We start from the raw sequence: 17,364 nt of genomic DNA on the forward strand, positions 1-17,364 counted from the left end.
CAATAACAATCAATAGTCCCCTACACATAACAATCCCTGACACCCTCACTCGCAGAAAAGAACAGGGACAGTAGCACCAAACCCCCAACCAACCCCACTACACACAAAATTTAACAGATCACAGACCCACCAATCATCCACAAGAAATATAACACTGAAAAACTGAAGGAAACCAATATAAAATACAGTCCAATAATCAGATAAGTCTCAGAATATAGGAAATGACTTATCCTCTGCATATGAGAGCAGCCGCACAAACTTGGTTCTTCTGTAAAGAGTGGCCTCCAACCTAGAGCTGAATGTACCTACACAGCTGCTGACTGTCTCTGTTGAGAGCCATTGCTGACCCCCTCTGTATTCACCTCAATGCTTCAGTCTTCCTCACCACTTTGAGATGGAGTCATTTACGACCCCGTGCCTCGTTTCTGTATTTTCCATGAGTCAGCTTGTGTTCTTGGACCTCCTCACCATCCATCCCCCCCACCCCCCGCCCCAATCTCTGATCTCCACGAGGCAGCTCTCCGGACACAGCACAGCACAGGATCCTTCGATTGAGTTCCAAACTGTACATCACATTCTCCAACAGTTTCCGTGATACAAGCAAGACAAAAAGAACATGCAGAAGGCATAGGAAATGAAACAATTGGAAAGATTTATAGCTGGAAGATGTCACCTGTTTGCTGGCGCCATCTTGACTGGAAGGTCAGAGCCTTTGACCTTGACTGATTTGGAGTCATACTTTGGCCAGATTAGCAAGGATGGAATACTTCCTTCTCTGAAGGATGACAGCATTTCAGATCAGATTTTGATACTGGGTGATGATACTGCAAGCATATTTTTAAATCTGTGTGCACTGTGAATCTGGTGAGATTCAAATTTGTGTCTCCGGATCAATAGTGCAGGCATCTGGAACACGTCCAATAAACTGAACAGAACAATACAGAAATGGGCCTCTTAGCTCATGGAATCAATGCTAAGTATTAAGCATATTATATTTATAGTAAGCACTCATTTATACTAATCCCATTTTATTCACCATGTTCCAATTAACTTCCCCAAATTCTACCATCCTCCTGTGCACCACGGGCAAATTACATTGGCCAGCCTACCCAATAACTTGCATTTCTCTGAGATGTGGGAGCAAACCAGAGCAGATAGAGAAAATCCATTTAGTCAGAAGGGAACATGCAATTTCCATGTAGACAGCATCGGAGATCGGGATTGACCCTGGCTTTCTGGAACTATGGGGAAGTAGCTCTACTAACTGCATCACTATGCACACCTTGTGACAGCTGAAGCTATTCTGAATGAGTAAGAAAGGAATACCTCAGGTTGCAGTATCTAACAGCGTCATGGTGTTACATGTTAATCTCTCCCAGCTTGTCCCATTTAACTAAGAAGTATAAAATGAGATACAACTCTCAAACATGTTGATTGATTAAGAGCATTTAACTAAAAGAAAAATTTCCTGGAAGCCAAATGATTCATTGCTCTGGTAAACGACTTTGGGAAATAAAACTACCCTTGAAATAAAAGGCATGGTGTTCACTGGCTAAAGACACAACTTGAAAGCAACAGAAGGAACTTAATCTATTTTCTGGTGGATTCGAACACCTGTTTGATACTAATATGTCATTACTGGTGTAATACAATTGCTCAATTAGATATTAAGTGATTCTTTGACCCAAAGAACCCATGGATTCATTTCGATCAAATGAACTGAAAACACAACTATGTGATTTTGCTGCCCTACCAGAAGCCATTTTCTTAGGTAAAACTAAAGAATATCAAAAGTGTATAGAGAAGTTTATACAACAGTCTCTTGTGTCATATATTAGTTCTTTATCTTTGCATTCCAGTTAACTGTTTAAAAATATTATATCTATGGTGCTTCACTAGAACATTCAGACTGATGAGATGTACTTTATAATAAGAGCATGATTTCAAAGTAACTTTATTAACTAAGTATGAACACAGTATGTCACCATACAGATTCATTTTCTTGCAGGCATTCACAGTAGAAGAAAGAAATACAGTACAATCAATGAAAAAAAACTTCACACAAGGAAAGACTGATAAGCAGGCAATGTGCAAAAGAAGACAAGCCTCAAATTAAAAATAAATAAATAAGTAACACAGAAAGGTTGAATTGTAGAGTCCTTGAAAGTGACTCTATTGGCCGTGTTCAATAATCAGTTCACTGTTGTGGTGAGAGGAGTTCTCCAGACTGGTTCAGGAGCCTGATGGTTGATGACTGATTTTGGTTCTGATTATTTTTTTCTTCAGATTTGGAAAAAGCTTAATATTTTTTGTATTTTTATTCTGTACCAACTTTCAGCTTATCTAAGGCAACACTAAATTGAGATAATTAAAAACAGCAATTACCCACTTGTTTAGACTTTATCTTTGTTTCTTCTTCTACAAAACATTTATTTTCTTTTTATTTAATTGCCCCATGTCAGCTCACAATTTCACATAAGCCTTTTTCACCAGTGATACAACTCTATTGATGGATAAATGGGATTCTTCAGCTGTCTACATGAGTGTTCTGAAAGACACATGCAGTATCCTCATAAAAATACATGAATTAAAATGGAAATTCTGCATAGATTCCATTTACTGCCTGCACTTAACCATATGAGTGAAAGAAACGCTGTCAGGCCTGCACAGGTAGGCATTTCCCAGTCCCAGCCAGCTAACAGGATCACTTGCCACTTGTTTCCAACACATCACCTGCAGCCTATTTAAACCCAGCTCTCATTCACACCCTTTGAACCAGTTGCTCCCAGGCTTGCCTCAAGTTGTCTTTGTTACCTGTTGTGATTACTTTCTGGACTCTCTTGTTTTCTGGCCCTTGTGGCTGGTTATTTTATGGTCTATTAGTAAAGTATTGCTTATTGCTAAATCGCCTCTTCTGCTCTGTTTTTGGGTCAAACCTCCTCTACAGTTCCTGATGCCTAAGGCTCCTGGCCCGCTTTCCTGATGGTGGCAGTGAGAAAAGTGACAGTGCTGTTTTACTCCATGAATCTATTTTTTAAAAATTGATGGTTAATTGTTATTCTTAAAATTTTTAGCTGATTAACTGTATATAAATTTTCCCAGGTGCCATGGTAGGATTTGAATTTGTGTCTCTGGATTACCAGCCTGGTAACTTAACCTCTGTATCATCACCATCTCTGTATATCCTCCAATGTATAGTTTAACCAATAATTTGAACCATTAGAAGATCACTTTCTCTGGACAAATCATGTTAGATCAAACCATTCTAAAACCTAAAATAGATTTAACAATGTCCCTCAGCACTTCCCAAGAGAAATAAAAGACCTTGTAAATCACTTTCCAAAAATAACCATGCACTCACCCTGTGCCTATTCTTGTTTGTGGGTCATTTCTACCCTTTACTTGGTTCATTTATAATTTCTGATGCATGGATTCATCCTGGGCTTTGTCAGTGGCTGTTTTAAGTCACAAATTAGTCACGTCACAAGTTGGCTGACCAAGAGACCTCCCAGTCAGTCGGAGTGAAGATATTTAAAGTGGCCCTTGAAGCCTTTGTGAGAAACGCCAGACAATCCAATTACTTCAGCAGTGCTTACAAGAACTGCACCTGATTCAGAGTCAGGTAAGATAAAACAATATTGGGTCATTTTCTTCAGAATCAATTGTAACGATTAATTTGATCTGAACTATTTTTATCTGCAATAATACATTTATAGCCATCAAAATATATTTCTATGTCATACAATGTGCTTGAATAAGTCTTAAAAAGAAATATCTTTCAAAAGTACCTTTTATAGACAATGATGGAATATAAAATTAATAAATGGATCTAGTTATTGTTGGAAGGACTAAAATAGGAGCCAAGTGCACATGGGATGTCTACAGATATAACTTGTAAGAATAAAAGATAAAGGAGAGGAAAAAAGTCTAAAAAGTTACCTAAGACGGCTTTGCCATTTGACAAATCAGAGTTAATTGAATCTTAGACTTAAATGCACTTTCCAAAAGACTTGGGGAGTATGGACTATTCAAGATTTATGGGGAACACTTAAATGCTGCAATTTCTAACATCATTCCATTTTAGTCTTGAATCCCTTCTTTGAGCTAAGCTCCAGAGCTTTCCAAAATGGAGTATTCCTAAGATTCACAACCCTCAGAAAGAAGAATCTTCTCTTTATCCATCTGAAGTAGTGATCCCTTAGCCTGAAACTAAACTCTCTAATTCTAGGTTTCCCCACAAGAGGAAACATTCTCTCAGCACCAACCCTATTAAGCAACCCACTATCTTGAATAATTGAGGGAATATCACTTCTCATCCTTTGGAAATTCAAAGAGTAACCTTTCCCCTTCAAATAATCCTTTCATCCCGCAAATTCACCTAGGGACTATTTGAACTGCTTCCAGCACATGAATACATCTCCTTAAATAAGGAGGCTGAAACTCTATGTCGTATTTGAGATGTGTTCTCACCAATCACTGGATTTAACACTTCCATATGTTTTCCATTTCCCTTACAAAAAATGCCAATAAATATACTGGTATGTTCGATAAGTAAAATTACACCTGTGTAAAATGCTTATTTTTCATCACTGCTGGTGGATTTGTGCAATTTTATGAGCTTCCATATTGGACTTTGTGGGAAGCAATAGACTTATTAGACAAACATGGTAAATCATGTTATCAGAGTAAATAGAGTTACAAAATTTGTATTTCTTTTTATTGACTTAAAAATTACAAAGCAAAGGCTTGAGTCTTCGGTGGAAGGTGCAGATGCTTTTTTGCTGCTGGGGGTGGGGTGGGGGGTTGTTGCTTTACTGTTGCTTATGTGTGGGAGGGGGAGCTGGGGGGACTTTGGGGTTATTTAACTGTCATTCATTCTTTGGGGCACATCTGTTTTTGTGGATGTGAAAACGAATTTCAGGATGTATATTGTATATGTTTCTCTGACATTAAATGTACCTATTGAAACCTATTAAATATAGTTTAAACTCAAGTAAATTGAAGTCCCAGAGGGAGGGTAGTTGGAGGGAAAGGGGGATAAAACAACAACTTGTACTTAGACATGATTAACGCAGTGATTTTTATGGTGCTTTATGAAAAGTGAAGCTTCTGTTGTGAAATAAGAACTCCAGTAGTAAATATGAGATGCAAAACACAGAAGAGAGGGAATTTCTTTAGTCAGATGGTGGTGAATCTGTGGAATTCATTGCCACAGATGGCTGTGGAGGCCAAGTCACTGAGTATATTTAAAGTGGAGGTTGACAGGTTCTTAATTAGCAACGACATTAAAGGTTATAGGGAGGAAGGCAGGAGAATAGGGTTGAGAAGGATAACATATCAGCCATGATGGAATGGCAGAGTAACTCGATGGGCCAAATGGCCTAATTCTGCTCTTGTATGTTATATTCTAATTTCCCAGTAAGGTCAAAGTATTATGTGTGGATTTTCTTTTAAATGTTAATTGAGGAACAACTATTGGCCAAAACAAAGATAACTTCCCTTCTCTCAGAACAGTGCCATGGAACCTTTTACATCTAATTAAAGGGGGAAAATGGATCTTAGTTTAATATTTCATCTGAAAGATGCCTTCCTGAGGGAACAGCTGTAATTCAGTACCGCAAATTTCAGATTGCTGTTGGAATTGGTTTATGTACCAAGATACAGTCAAAACTTGTCTTGCATGCTTTTAATACAGATCAAACTCCTTATAGACGGCACATTTCGAAGTTCAATTCCGGCACCATTATAAGGAGTTTGTACATTCTCCCTGTGACCTCGTGAGTTTCCTGCAGGTTCTTCATTTTCCTTCCACAATCTCATTGCCTCCGTGCCCCACATTGATTGGTTGAACAACCCGCAGCTTCTTTGAAGTATCGATTTAGCTTTGTTCCTCTTTAAAGTTAAGAAGTCAAAGGATTACATAACATTATTTTTGATTTATATTGACAGTAATCTGTCAGCGCAGGGATTTCGTTGCCCATCTGTTCAATTTCATCTGGCCTGTAACTTTACAACCATAGATCACGGCAAAGTGTTACTAAAACACTGTTGCATACCCTCAGAGTAACACGAGTCAAGCCACTAACTATAAGAGGTGAGGTCAAGGGGTTATTAAAGCACCCAAGATAGCATTAAAATCAGTAAAAACAATTTTTGGGAATTTAGACTTTAACCACCAAGGTGGAATTTAACATTGAAGATTTACATTTCTAATGCATTAAATTTTAATTCTGATTCAGATTTACTTAACACACGTACTGTACATGGAAACATACAACACACCCAAGGATGTGCTGGGGGCAGCCCACAGTTGTCTCCACACATGCCAGGCATCCGATCATGCTTGGCAGAACAACACAGAACACAATGAAACAGACAAAGCAACAACAGCAAAACAAGCTGTAGGTTGAATGGTCCTGTAAACTGTCCATTGATTAGGCTAGGTTAAAACAGGAGTTGCAGGGCGGCACTGATCGAAAGGCCTATTCCACACTGTATCTCAATACATAAATAAAACGAACCTCAGGGTAGTATATGGAGACATTAAAGTCAAAGAAAACTACAGCATATAAACAGGCCCTTCAGCCCATCTAGTCCATGCCAAACCATTTAAACTGCCTATTCCCATCGACCTGCACCCAGACCATAGCCCTCCATACCTTTCCCACCCATGTACCTAAACAAACTTCTTTTGAACATTGAAGTTGAAATCGTATCTACCACTTGCGCTGGCAGCTCATTCCACACTCTCACCACCCTCTGAGTAAAGAAGTTTCCCCTCATGTTGCCCTTAAACATTTCACCTTTCACCCTTAACCCATGACCTCTCGTTGCAGCCTCACCCAACATCAGTGGAAAAAGCCTGTTCGCATTTATCCAAGCAATACCCCTCATAATTTTGTATTAAAGTACTTTGATAATAAATTTACTTCAAACTTTGAACTTTAACCCTCCTTTTAGGCAGTTGTTTCAAACTTTGAAATGTATCTGGAAATACATCACTGCGTCTCTGACGCATTTGGTCAGATACTTAAATAGGCAAATGGGATTGGTGTAATTGGTTAAAATGGTTGGCATGGGTATGGTGGGCCTGGTTATGTGTTTACAGCTCTATGACTCAATGAAGACCCAAGCCAGCAATTAAAAAACAATATATTATTCATCTTTGCTTTATTAGCAGCGTGCAGTCAGATGGCAAAACCTAATGCGTAACATTATATGTGTGTGCGCTATCTGTGTTTAGTATTCAGGGAAAGTTCTTGAATTCTCACTTGCCTACCAGTTTTTTTTTTGAAGTCCACGCTTAGCACCTTGAATAAATCAGGAACTGTGGTCATTTCTGGAACACAGCCAAATGGAAAAGTAAACTTACAGAAGAACTGTCCGGGACATTAAAGAGCCGCAATTAAATTTGAGAAGGCCAAATTATAAATAGGGTATGGGACATATTTTTATAGTATGAAGTATTTATAATGGGAGAATAAGAGTCATCGCCGCTATTCATTATCCTTTGCTTGCCAATTGTTAATAATGTGCTTGATCATATATAATCATATTTTCATTTCATTGAGTCGAAGATTGTTGTTTTACACTTATTTTGTTAAGCTATCAGGATCCAGCATTGTCTTGTGGAAAATGTATCTGATTTGATATTTTTGCTATGAAATTTACACTCCCAATGGTTATAGGCACTTCACCCCTCTTTTCTGGAAAGTGCATTTGTCACATAATCATACAATTACCTCAGCTGTAACGTGCTTTTGGCCAAATCTTGCTGAAACGCATGCTGTTTTAGTTCATAAACAGTGGTTGCTGGGTGATGGATTGGACTGGACTGGACTGGACTACTTGTGAAAATGTAACTGAGATGATGCCTTGAATCCATTCAGCTGTTCATGATGTTTTGGACTTGTATTGTGTATCAGGCTGGTGCAGCTTTCTGTACCCCTTTCTTAGCCTCAAGAAATGATCACCTCCTTGTATGCAATCTTACACTTCTCTCATTTTAGGGTATTGATAGTAAGTGCCACTGTCACGTTTAATTTTGTTTTGTGTCCTCTCCGTTAAATTCGTTAAAATTGGAAATCACGAAATGGAGGGTATCCACCCCTCAGCAGAACTTGTTGTCTTTGGTGTAAACTATCGCTCTCCAGTATTTGCGGAGTTGTAGCAGTTAGGGCGACACTTTACACCACCAGCAATCAAAGATCAGGTTTCAATTCCCACTGCTGGCCATAAGGAACTTGTACATTCTCCCCATGACCGTGTGGGTTTCTTCTGGGTGCCCCTGTTTCCTTCCATGTTCCAAAGACTAACTTAGGATTAGGGCTTTTAAGCTGTGAGCAGGCTAAGTTGGGTCTGGAAGCATGGCAACACTTACGGGCTGCCCCCAGCACATCTTCGGACCGTATAGGTCATTGATGCAAATGACACATTTCACTCCAAGTTTCGATATTTTGAGGTACATATGACGATAAATATATTCTAAACAACCCAAACACAGAATTTTGTGATTTACTTATGTTACATGGATCTTGTGTTAAAGTAACTTATGTTACTGAGATTTATCTTGATAATTAGAGAAGGACAAAGTTTTCTTCTGATCAAGAATAATAATTGATGGTGAACATTTGTAAGCTCTTAATTGATATCTCTGCCACAGCCTACTTGATGGGGAGATCCAGAATTTAGACCCAGCAGTGATGAAGGAATGGCAATCTGTTTTCCGATCTGAAAGCTAGGCGATTTGGAACCAGCAGTCAGCGGTGTTCCCATGCACTGAGGCAGCAGTTCTGTCAAAACCACCTTCTGCTAAATGCAGTGTGCGTCTGGATTATACGCTAATGTCTGCTGATGGTCAAGGGGGTTCATTTTCAGCCTGCGAGATGTACTGGCAACCAAGAGTGTTTCAGAATCATATTTATTATCACTGATGTGTCTCATGAAATTTGCTGTTATGCGGCAGCAGTACAGTGCAATACGTTCCAATTATTATAAGTTACAATAAGAAATATAAAAATGAGTTCATTGTCCATTCAGAAAGTTGACAGCAGAGGGGAAGAAGCCGTTCCTAAACCGTTGAGTGTGTGTCCTCAGGATTCTGTGCCTCCTCTCTGATGGTAGCAAAGAGAAGAGGGCATGTCCTGTGTGGTGATAATCCTTAAAAATGGATGTCACCTTCTAGAGCAGGGGTCCCCAGCCTTTTTATGCCATGGACCAAAACCACTAAGCAAGGGGTCTGTGGACCCCAGGTTGGGAACTCTTGTTCTAGAGGCATTACCTGGTGATGGTGTCCTTGGTAATGGGGAGGCAAGTCCCCATGATGGAGCTGGCTGAGTTTACAAGTCTCTACAGCTTTTTCCATCCCTGTGCATTGGAGCCCTCTGCACCAGACGGTGATTCCACCAGACAGAGTGTAGGCCTCCGTTAGTCTCAATAGACCATGGATTTGTGCCTTGGAAAGTTTCCAGGGCATAAGGTGTTTTTTTTTTAAATGGAAGACCAGCATTTGCCCATGCTGCAAGTCTCTCCTCTCCACACCACAGATGTTGTCCAAGGGAAGGGCACTAGGACAGTCAGAATGCTCTCCATGGTACATGTGTAAAAAATTTACTGATCTTTGGTAACATAGGGAATAATAAGCAGCAAAGGGAAAAATTCAATTAAAAGGGTTTTTAAGAAGAAAGTGAATGCTTGTTAAATAGATGCTGATAGCAAAATATTGTTTGACAGTAGTGAAGCTGTTAGCATAACATCATTACAGTGCCAACGACCCAGGTTTGACTCTGCTATTGTCTGTGAGGAGTTTATACATTCTCCCTGTCACCATGTGGATCTCCTCCAGCTGCTCCGATTTCCTCGCACATTCTAAAGACACACACATATTAGTAGGGTAATTTGTCACATAGGTGCAATAGTGCAGCACAGGCTCGTGAAACAGCATATTATTGTGATGTGTCTCATTTTAAAAAAAAGTATAAATACGCTTATGTTTACAATCTAAGAATGGAAGTCTAAGAATAAACATTTCTTAAAAGTCACTAGCAAAATGAATGGAAAATTCTACCAGTGAGGACACAGCTTGTCAGAGCACCAGTGACAACATCAGTATGATTCACCCCAAACTTAAAAGCAATTTACTTTGGTGCCAAGCTTGGGTCAGAGGTTGCAATATCTCACTGCTGCATTGATGTAGCACCAACTGTAACAACACAAAATGTCCCCAGACGGTTCACAGGAAGACTTCCAAACAAAATTTAGCATTGAACTCCATAAAGAGATGCAAGGGCTGATAAGCAAACGCTTTGTTAAAAAAATGAGACAAAGATCTAGATTTTTGAAGGAGTTGAGGGTAGATATAGGACCAATAGAAAATGATGCTGGAGATATTGTAATGAGAGACGCAGAGTTGACAGAGGAACTGAATGCGTATTTTGCATCAGTCTTCACAGTGGAAGACATGTGCAGTATACCGGACATTCTAGAGTATTAGGGAAGTGAAGTATGTGCAGTGAAAATTAAGAGGGAGAAGGTGCTCACAAGCTTAATGGTCTGAGGGTGGATACATCTCCTGAAGCTGATGGAATGCACCCTTGGGTTCTGAAGGAAGTAGCTAGAGAGATTCAAGAGTCGATAGATTCTGGCATTGTACCAGATGACGAGAAAATTGCAAATGTTACTCCGCTATTTAAGAAGGGTGGAAGGCAGCAGAAGGGAAACTATAGACCCGTTAGCATGACATCAGTGATTGGGAAATTGTTGGAATCGATTGTTAGGGATGAGATTACGGAGTACCTGGAGGCACATGACAAGATAGGCCAAAGCCAACATGGTTCCCTGAAAAGAAAATCCTGCCTGACTAACCTACTGCAGTTCTCTGAGGAAATTACAAGCAGGGTAGACAAAGGAGATGCAGTAGACGTGGTGTACTTGGATTTTCAGAAGGCCTTTGACAAGGCGCTGCACATGAGGCTGCTTAGCAAGATAAGAGCCCATGGAATTACAGGAAAGTTACTAGCGTGGGTGGAGCATTGGCTGATTGGCAGAAAACAGAGTGGGAATAAAGGGATCCTATTCTGTCTGGCTGCCGGTTACCAGTGGAGTTCCACAGGGGTCGGTGTTGGGACCGCCGCTTTTTACGATGTATGTCAATGATTTGGACTATGGGATTAATGGATTTGTGGCTATATTTGCCAATGATACAAAGATAGGTGGAGGAGCAGGTAGTGTTGAGGAAACAGAGAGCCTGCAGAGAGACTTAAATAGTTTAGTGGAATGGGCAAAGAAGTGTCAAATGAAATATAATGTTGGAAAGTGTATGGTCATGCACTTTGGCGGAAGAAATAAACGGGCAAACTGTTATTTAGATGGGGAGAGAATTCAAAATGCAGAGATGCAAAGGGACTTGGGAGTCCTTGTGCCGGATACCCTAAAAGTTCACCTCCAGGTTGAGTCGGTGGTGAAGAAGGCAAATGCAATGTTGGCATTCATTTCTAGAGGTACAGAATACAAGAGCAGGGATATGATGTTGATGCTCTATAAGGCACTCGTGAGACCACACTTCGAGTATTGTGTGTGGTTTTGGGCTCCTTATTTTAGAAAGGATATACTGACATTGAAGAGGGTTCAGAGAAGATTTACGAGAATGATTCCAGGAATGTATGAAGAACGTCTGGCAGCTCCTGGGCTGTATTCCCTGGAGTTCAGGAGAACGGGGGGGGGGGGGGGGGGGGGGAATCTCATAGAAACATTCCGAATGTTAAAAGGCCCGAACGGATTAGATATGGCAAAGCTATTTCCCGTGGTAGGGGAGTCTAGGACAAGAAGGCACAGCTTCAGGATTGAAGGATGTCCATTTAGAACAGAGATGTGGAGAAATTACTTTAGTCAGAGGGTGGTAAATCTGTGGAATTTGTTGCCACAAGTGGCTGTGGACACTAAGTCATTGGGTGCACTTAAGGCAGAGATAGATAGGTTCTTGATTAGCCAGGGCATCAAAGGGTACGGAGATCAAAGGGCAGGGCAGTGGGGATGACTGGAAGAATTGGATCAGCCCACGATGGAATGGCGGAGCAGACTTGATAGACCAAATAGCCTACTTCTGCTCCTATAGCTTATGGTCTTATGAGTAATAATGAGTTTTAGGGAAGGCATTCTTAGTCAAAAACAGTTGTCACTGGAGTGCAATTAAACTGTTGATCAAGAAGCTAGAACTGGAAATGTACAGCTCTTCATTGTGCTGTAAGCAGGGAGCGGGGCCAAGAAATGATTGCAAATATGTTGTGAGAATTTTGAAAATTTGTTGCAAAGCCAAGTACTCTTTTGTGGGACTTGTGCATTTGATCTGACCAGCCATTAATCGAGAGATGCCAACACTCAGAAGAGATATTAAACCAAGTCTCCCTAATGGAACAAAAGCATTCTTCCAGGATGTCCCATCCAAAATTAAATTTCTCATTCCTCAGCCAATATCACAATGTCATCATCATATTGAAAAGTGTAAACAGTTGACATTTCGAGCTGAAGCCCTTCAGCAGGATCAAAACGTTGGCTGTTTACTGTTTTCCATAGATGCTGCCTGGCCTGCTGAGTTCCTCCAGCATTTTGCGTGTGCTGCTTTGGATCTCCAGCATCTGCAGATTTTCTCGTTTGTTATCATTATATTGCTGTTTGAGGGAACTTCTCTATGCAGGAATTAGTGATGACATTTTTCACAGTGGCTACTCTTCTGAAGTACTTATCTGATTATAAATGAGTTTGGAATTATTTATTTATTACATAAATTGCATTGTTTCAGATCCTTGGCTCATGTTCTTTTTCTTATCATTTCTCATATGATTAAGTAGTCAAATAGAAGTTGGCATTAATGCTATTTACTTTTTCTCCCTGGCTCAGTTGCTGCTCTGCAGAACCAACCCAACTGATGCGAGTTCAAGTTTAATTATCCTTCAACCATGAATACAACCCAACAAAACAGCATTACTCCAGAGCCAAGGTGCAAATCACAGTGCCAACAGTCATACACAGCACAAGGCAAATATAAGATATCAGTAAGATACAGCCCCACAAAAAAAAACTAGTCCGAGTCCCTGACTCCATGAATGTTGGAGCAGTCTGCAGTAACAGGTATGTGTAGATAGGAAACACATTTTCACACAAGTAATCAGACTTGAATATAACACACCAATTTTGCACCTTCCCTAAAATCATCTAAAATTTGCAATCTGATCTCTCCACATCAGTAGATTTTTTTTTCTCTCACTTTAAGTCATAAACTCATACTGCACAGAAATAGGACCTTAAGCCCACCAGAGTTCAAAATAAATTTATTATCAATGTACCTATATGTCATCATATTTTACCCTGAAATTCATTTTCCTGCAAGCATTCAAAGTGGAACAAAGAAGTACAATAGAATCAATAAAAACTACACGCAAGAGACTGACAAACAACCAGTGTGCAAAAGATGACAAATTGAGCAAGTATGAAAATTAAACACAGAAATGTGCAAAAGTTTTAGATACATATTGCGGGAGCAAAGGATGTTGGGAATGACGAGGGTGGAGTGTGGCAGGGGGAGTGTGGGACAGGTGGCAGAGAAGGAATGCCAGGGCCAAAAGGAGGGGGGAGGGATGTAGTGCAGGTGCAGGCAGACCCAAACTTGAGACACCAGGCAAGGTCATTTGATTCCAAGCAATTGGTTTATTGACCATTACAGAATGTCCCTCTGGTGCTTCCTGCTCCCTCCCCTCTTCCTTCCCCTTTTCCCAACCATAATTTCCCTTTCCCTGCCCCCCTTCCCACTCTCAGTCCACAATAAAGACCCATATCAGAATCAAGTTTATCATCACTCACATGTCATGAAATTTGTTTATTTTTTGTGGCAGCAGTACAGTGCAACACATAAAATTACTACAGTACTGTGCAGTAGGCACCTTAGCTATATATGTGCCCAAGATTTCTGCACAATGCAGCAAATAAATAATACTGAGAATATAAATTGTAGAACCAAATCTGCACTAACCATCAACCACCTATTTACACTAGCTCCATTTTATTCTCCCAACTCGAAAACAAAAGTCATTTCTCTGTTACAAATGAAACGAAAGCCATCAGATCTTCTGCACAATTTTTAATCTGGTATAAAATGTTCTTGGAAATGGCTGGCGAGCTTCCAGAACAATCATTTTTAAGGTAAAGTCAGTTTGTTTGGAAAAACAGCAGAAACTCATTCCCTGCATCAGTGCAGTGTTCTGTGACACTTGGAGAAGCTGTTTTATATTCACTGGTGTTTGCGGTGGTTGAGAGTGGCACTCTTCCCTCTGAGTCAGAGGTTGGGGATTTATGTCCAGCTTCTGAGAATGTATCCTGTAATCTAAACTGACACTTTGGGTAAATTTTCCAGCCTCTTTCCAAACACTCAAGGGCACTTAAGGAAAGTTCAGCTCTTTATCCTGTGTAAGCCGCTGCTTTGATGCTAGCCTTTGGAATTCTTTCAGTCTCTCTAGACAGAGGGTGGTGAATCTGTGGAATTCATTGACACAGGCAGCTGTGGAGGACAAGTCATTGAAACAGGCGTTCTTAGATTCTTGATCAGTAAAGGCATCAATGGTAACAGGGAGAAGGCAAGAATGGGGTCGCAAGGGATAATAAGTCAGCCATGATGGAATGGCAGAGCAGACTCAATCAGTCAAATTATCTAATTATGCTCCCACATCTTACAGTCTCTGACCTTCCAGTTCTACTTTTTGAATATATCTTTGGGAGAAGCTCACATCTCTGACCATGTTTTAATTTGCTCTTCCTACTTTATTTTTGCATCTTGAGAGATGAAAAATGCAAGATGCTAAAACTGAGGTCCAGATTACGAATTTTGTACAAAGGGTACCTAATTAATCTAGAGCTCTGGATAATACTGAAAGTGGATAATTCTCTCACTCCTGAAGTTAAGACACAAGACATAAGAGCCGAACTAGAGCATTTGTACATTCAATCATGGCTGATTTATTATCCCCTTTAATATCATTCTCCTGCCTTCTCCACATAACCTTAATTATGAAGGGTCTCAGCATGAAATGTCAACTGTCCTCTTTTCCATTAAAGCTTCCTGGCTTTCTGAGTTCTTCCAGCTTTGTGTGTGTGTTGCTTGGATTTCCAACATCCAGCAGATTTTCCCTTGTTTGAGATTCTGCAGATGCTGGAAATCCAGAGAAACTCACACAAAATGCTGGAGGAACTCAGCAGATCAGACAGCATTAATGCAGAAGAATAAACTGACTTGAACGGTCTTCAGCTCAATACGTCAACTATTTATTCCTCTCTGTAGACACTTCCTGACCTGCTGAGTTTCTCCAGCATTTTGCTTTTTGTTTTGCTCCAGATTCCAACATCTGCAGTCGCTTGTGTCAAACTGTGTGCTTGCCTGCCCCATCAGGAAGATGAGTGTGAGCATGAGCGTCACACTGGCCTTGAGCTACTTCAGAACTCACAAAACTAGAGTAGAAGCAGGTCACCCTCGATTCTGAGGGACCGCCTCAGAAGAAGTAAAACGTTCAATAGTTTTTTTTTAAAAAAAACTGTGGATTATCTCACTCATCTCAACTCTGGAATGATTCCACAACCTATAGATTCACTTTCAAGGATTCTACAACTCATTCTCAGCATTAATTAATCTATCCAAACTTATTTATTTATTTACTTTTATGTACTTGCACATACTGTCTCCTCTTGCACGTTGGATGTTTGTCAGTCTCTGTGCGTAATGTTTCATTGATTCTGTTGGTTTTTTTTTGTTCTACTGTGATTGCTTGCAAGAAAATTAATCTCAGGGTAGTATATGTATTATGTAGAAATGTACTTTGATAACAACTTTACGTTGAACTTTGAAAAGAAAGCTGTGAAGATAATCAGATGCCTGGTGCTACAACAAGCTGAAGGTTAGAGCACTGCTAACCCCAACTGTGAGTGAAACAATTGCACACTCCACTCTCACATAATGGAAGGAGTGACTCATTTCTATATAATGGTAACATAATCAGTGTCACTTCTGGAGTAGCCTTTTGAGGCAGAGTAATTTCAGGCAAAATAAAACATCATTACCGCAGTGTCATTGGGGCTTTTGACCCAGCTATTCCTGGATCCTTATCAAAGCATTCCAGCTAGCCCCCTTTCTTCATTCACTGATACCACACCAGAATTAGCTGTGATGTTCGAGCCAATCAGTCCAGGCTGCCAGTCATTGCTATCTTATCGCGTGAGGAATTGATTTATTTTTTTTCTCTCACTGAAAGAGAACAACAGCTGGGCCCTGAAAATAAAACTTCCCCACAGGCTCATGGGTTGTTACAGTAAAAATTCAAACCCATCGTGTCAATTTCCAGATACTTGTTCAAAACATCTGCCTATAAAGTATACGTAAGCAAAATATAGAAGTTGCTGGAAATCTGAACTATGAAAAGGAAATGGTGTCAGAAGAGCACGACAGCACAGAAGCAGGCCTCTGGCACATCGAATCCATGCTGACCTGTTATTCTGCCTAGTCCCATCGACCATAGCCCTCCATCCATGTACTTCTCCCAACTTCTCTTAAATGTTAGAATCAGACCCACATTCACCACTTCCGCTGGAGGCTCGTTTCACACTTGCACTTCCCTTTGAGAAAAGAAAGGCCCCCTCAGGTTCAGCTTAAATATTTCACCCTTCACCTGTGACCTCTAGTTCTAGTCTCATTCAACCTCAGTGGAAAAAGCCTGCTTGCGTTAATCCTATCTATACCCATGATAATTTTGTATACCTCTGTTAAATCTCCCCTCATTCTCCAACACTCCAGACAATAAGCTCCTAACCTTATTCACCCTTTCCCTATGTTAAACTCTTGTGCAGATGCCGGGTATCCAGAGAAAAACACACAAAATGCGAGAGGAACTTAGCAGGTCAGGCAGCATCTATGGAGAGTAATAAACAGTTGGTGTTCTTTATCTACCTCCCAGCTTCTTACTTCATCCTCCTTACCTATCACCTGCAAGCTTGTACTTCTTCCTCTCCCTCCACCTTCTTAATCTGACTTCTGTCGCCTTCCTTTCCAGCCACGATGAAGGGTCTTGGCTGAAAATGTTGATTGATCTTTTTCCCCTCTGTAGATGCTGCCTGATCTGCTGAATTCCTCCAGCATTTTGTGTGTGTTGCTCCAGAAAATGTTGAAGGCACCAGCTGTGGAAAGATAATCAGAAATAATATTTAGATTGACCACTTCAGAGGAAAATAGTAGGAGCTTTTTTCATCAAGTGAGCAGTCTGTGTATGAAATGAGCTCCTAGAGGCTGTGGGTCATATGCAGGTAAGTGGGACGAGCTTAGTCAGTGTGGAC

At 40.3% G+C, this 17,364-nt stretch overlaps 1 protein-coding gene across 2 annotated transcripts in view; it reads left to right on the top strand.

Annotated features, from left to right (window-relative positions):
• The first annotated feature begins 3,478 nt into the window (after positions 1 to 3,478).
• The window catches only part of csrp3 (cysteine and glycine-rich protein 3 (cardiac LIM protein)), a 44,596-nt gene continuing 30,710 nt past the window's right edge, over positions 3,479 to 17,364 (top strand). Inside the window, exon 1 of one of the 2 annotated variants that reach the window (XM_073049766.1) lies at positions 3,479 to 3,622. The gene's annotated coding sequence lies outside the window, so the exon portion shown is untranslated. The remainder of the gene's footprint in view (positions 3,623 to 17,364) is intronic. The other variant, XM_073049767.1, reaches the window with a different exon arrangement.

Source organism: Hemitrygon akajei, chromosome 6 (genome assembly GCF_048418815.1).
Source record: "Hemitrygon akajei chromosome 6, sHemAka1.3, whole genome shotgun sequence".
In the NCBI taxonomy this organism is placed as follows: domain Eukaryota; kingdom Metazoa; phylum Chordata; class Chondrichthyes; order Myliobatiformes; family Dasyatidae; genus Hemitrygon; species Hemitrygon akajei.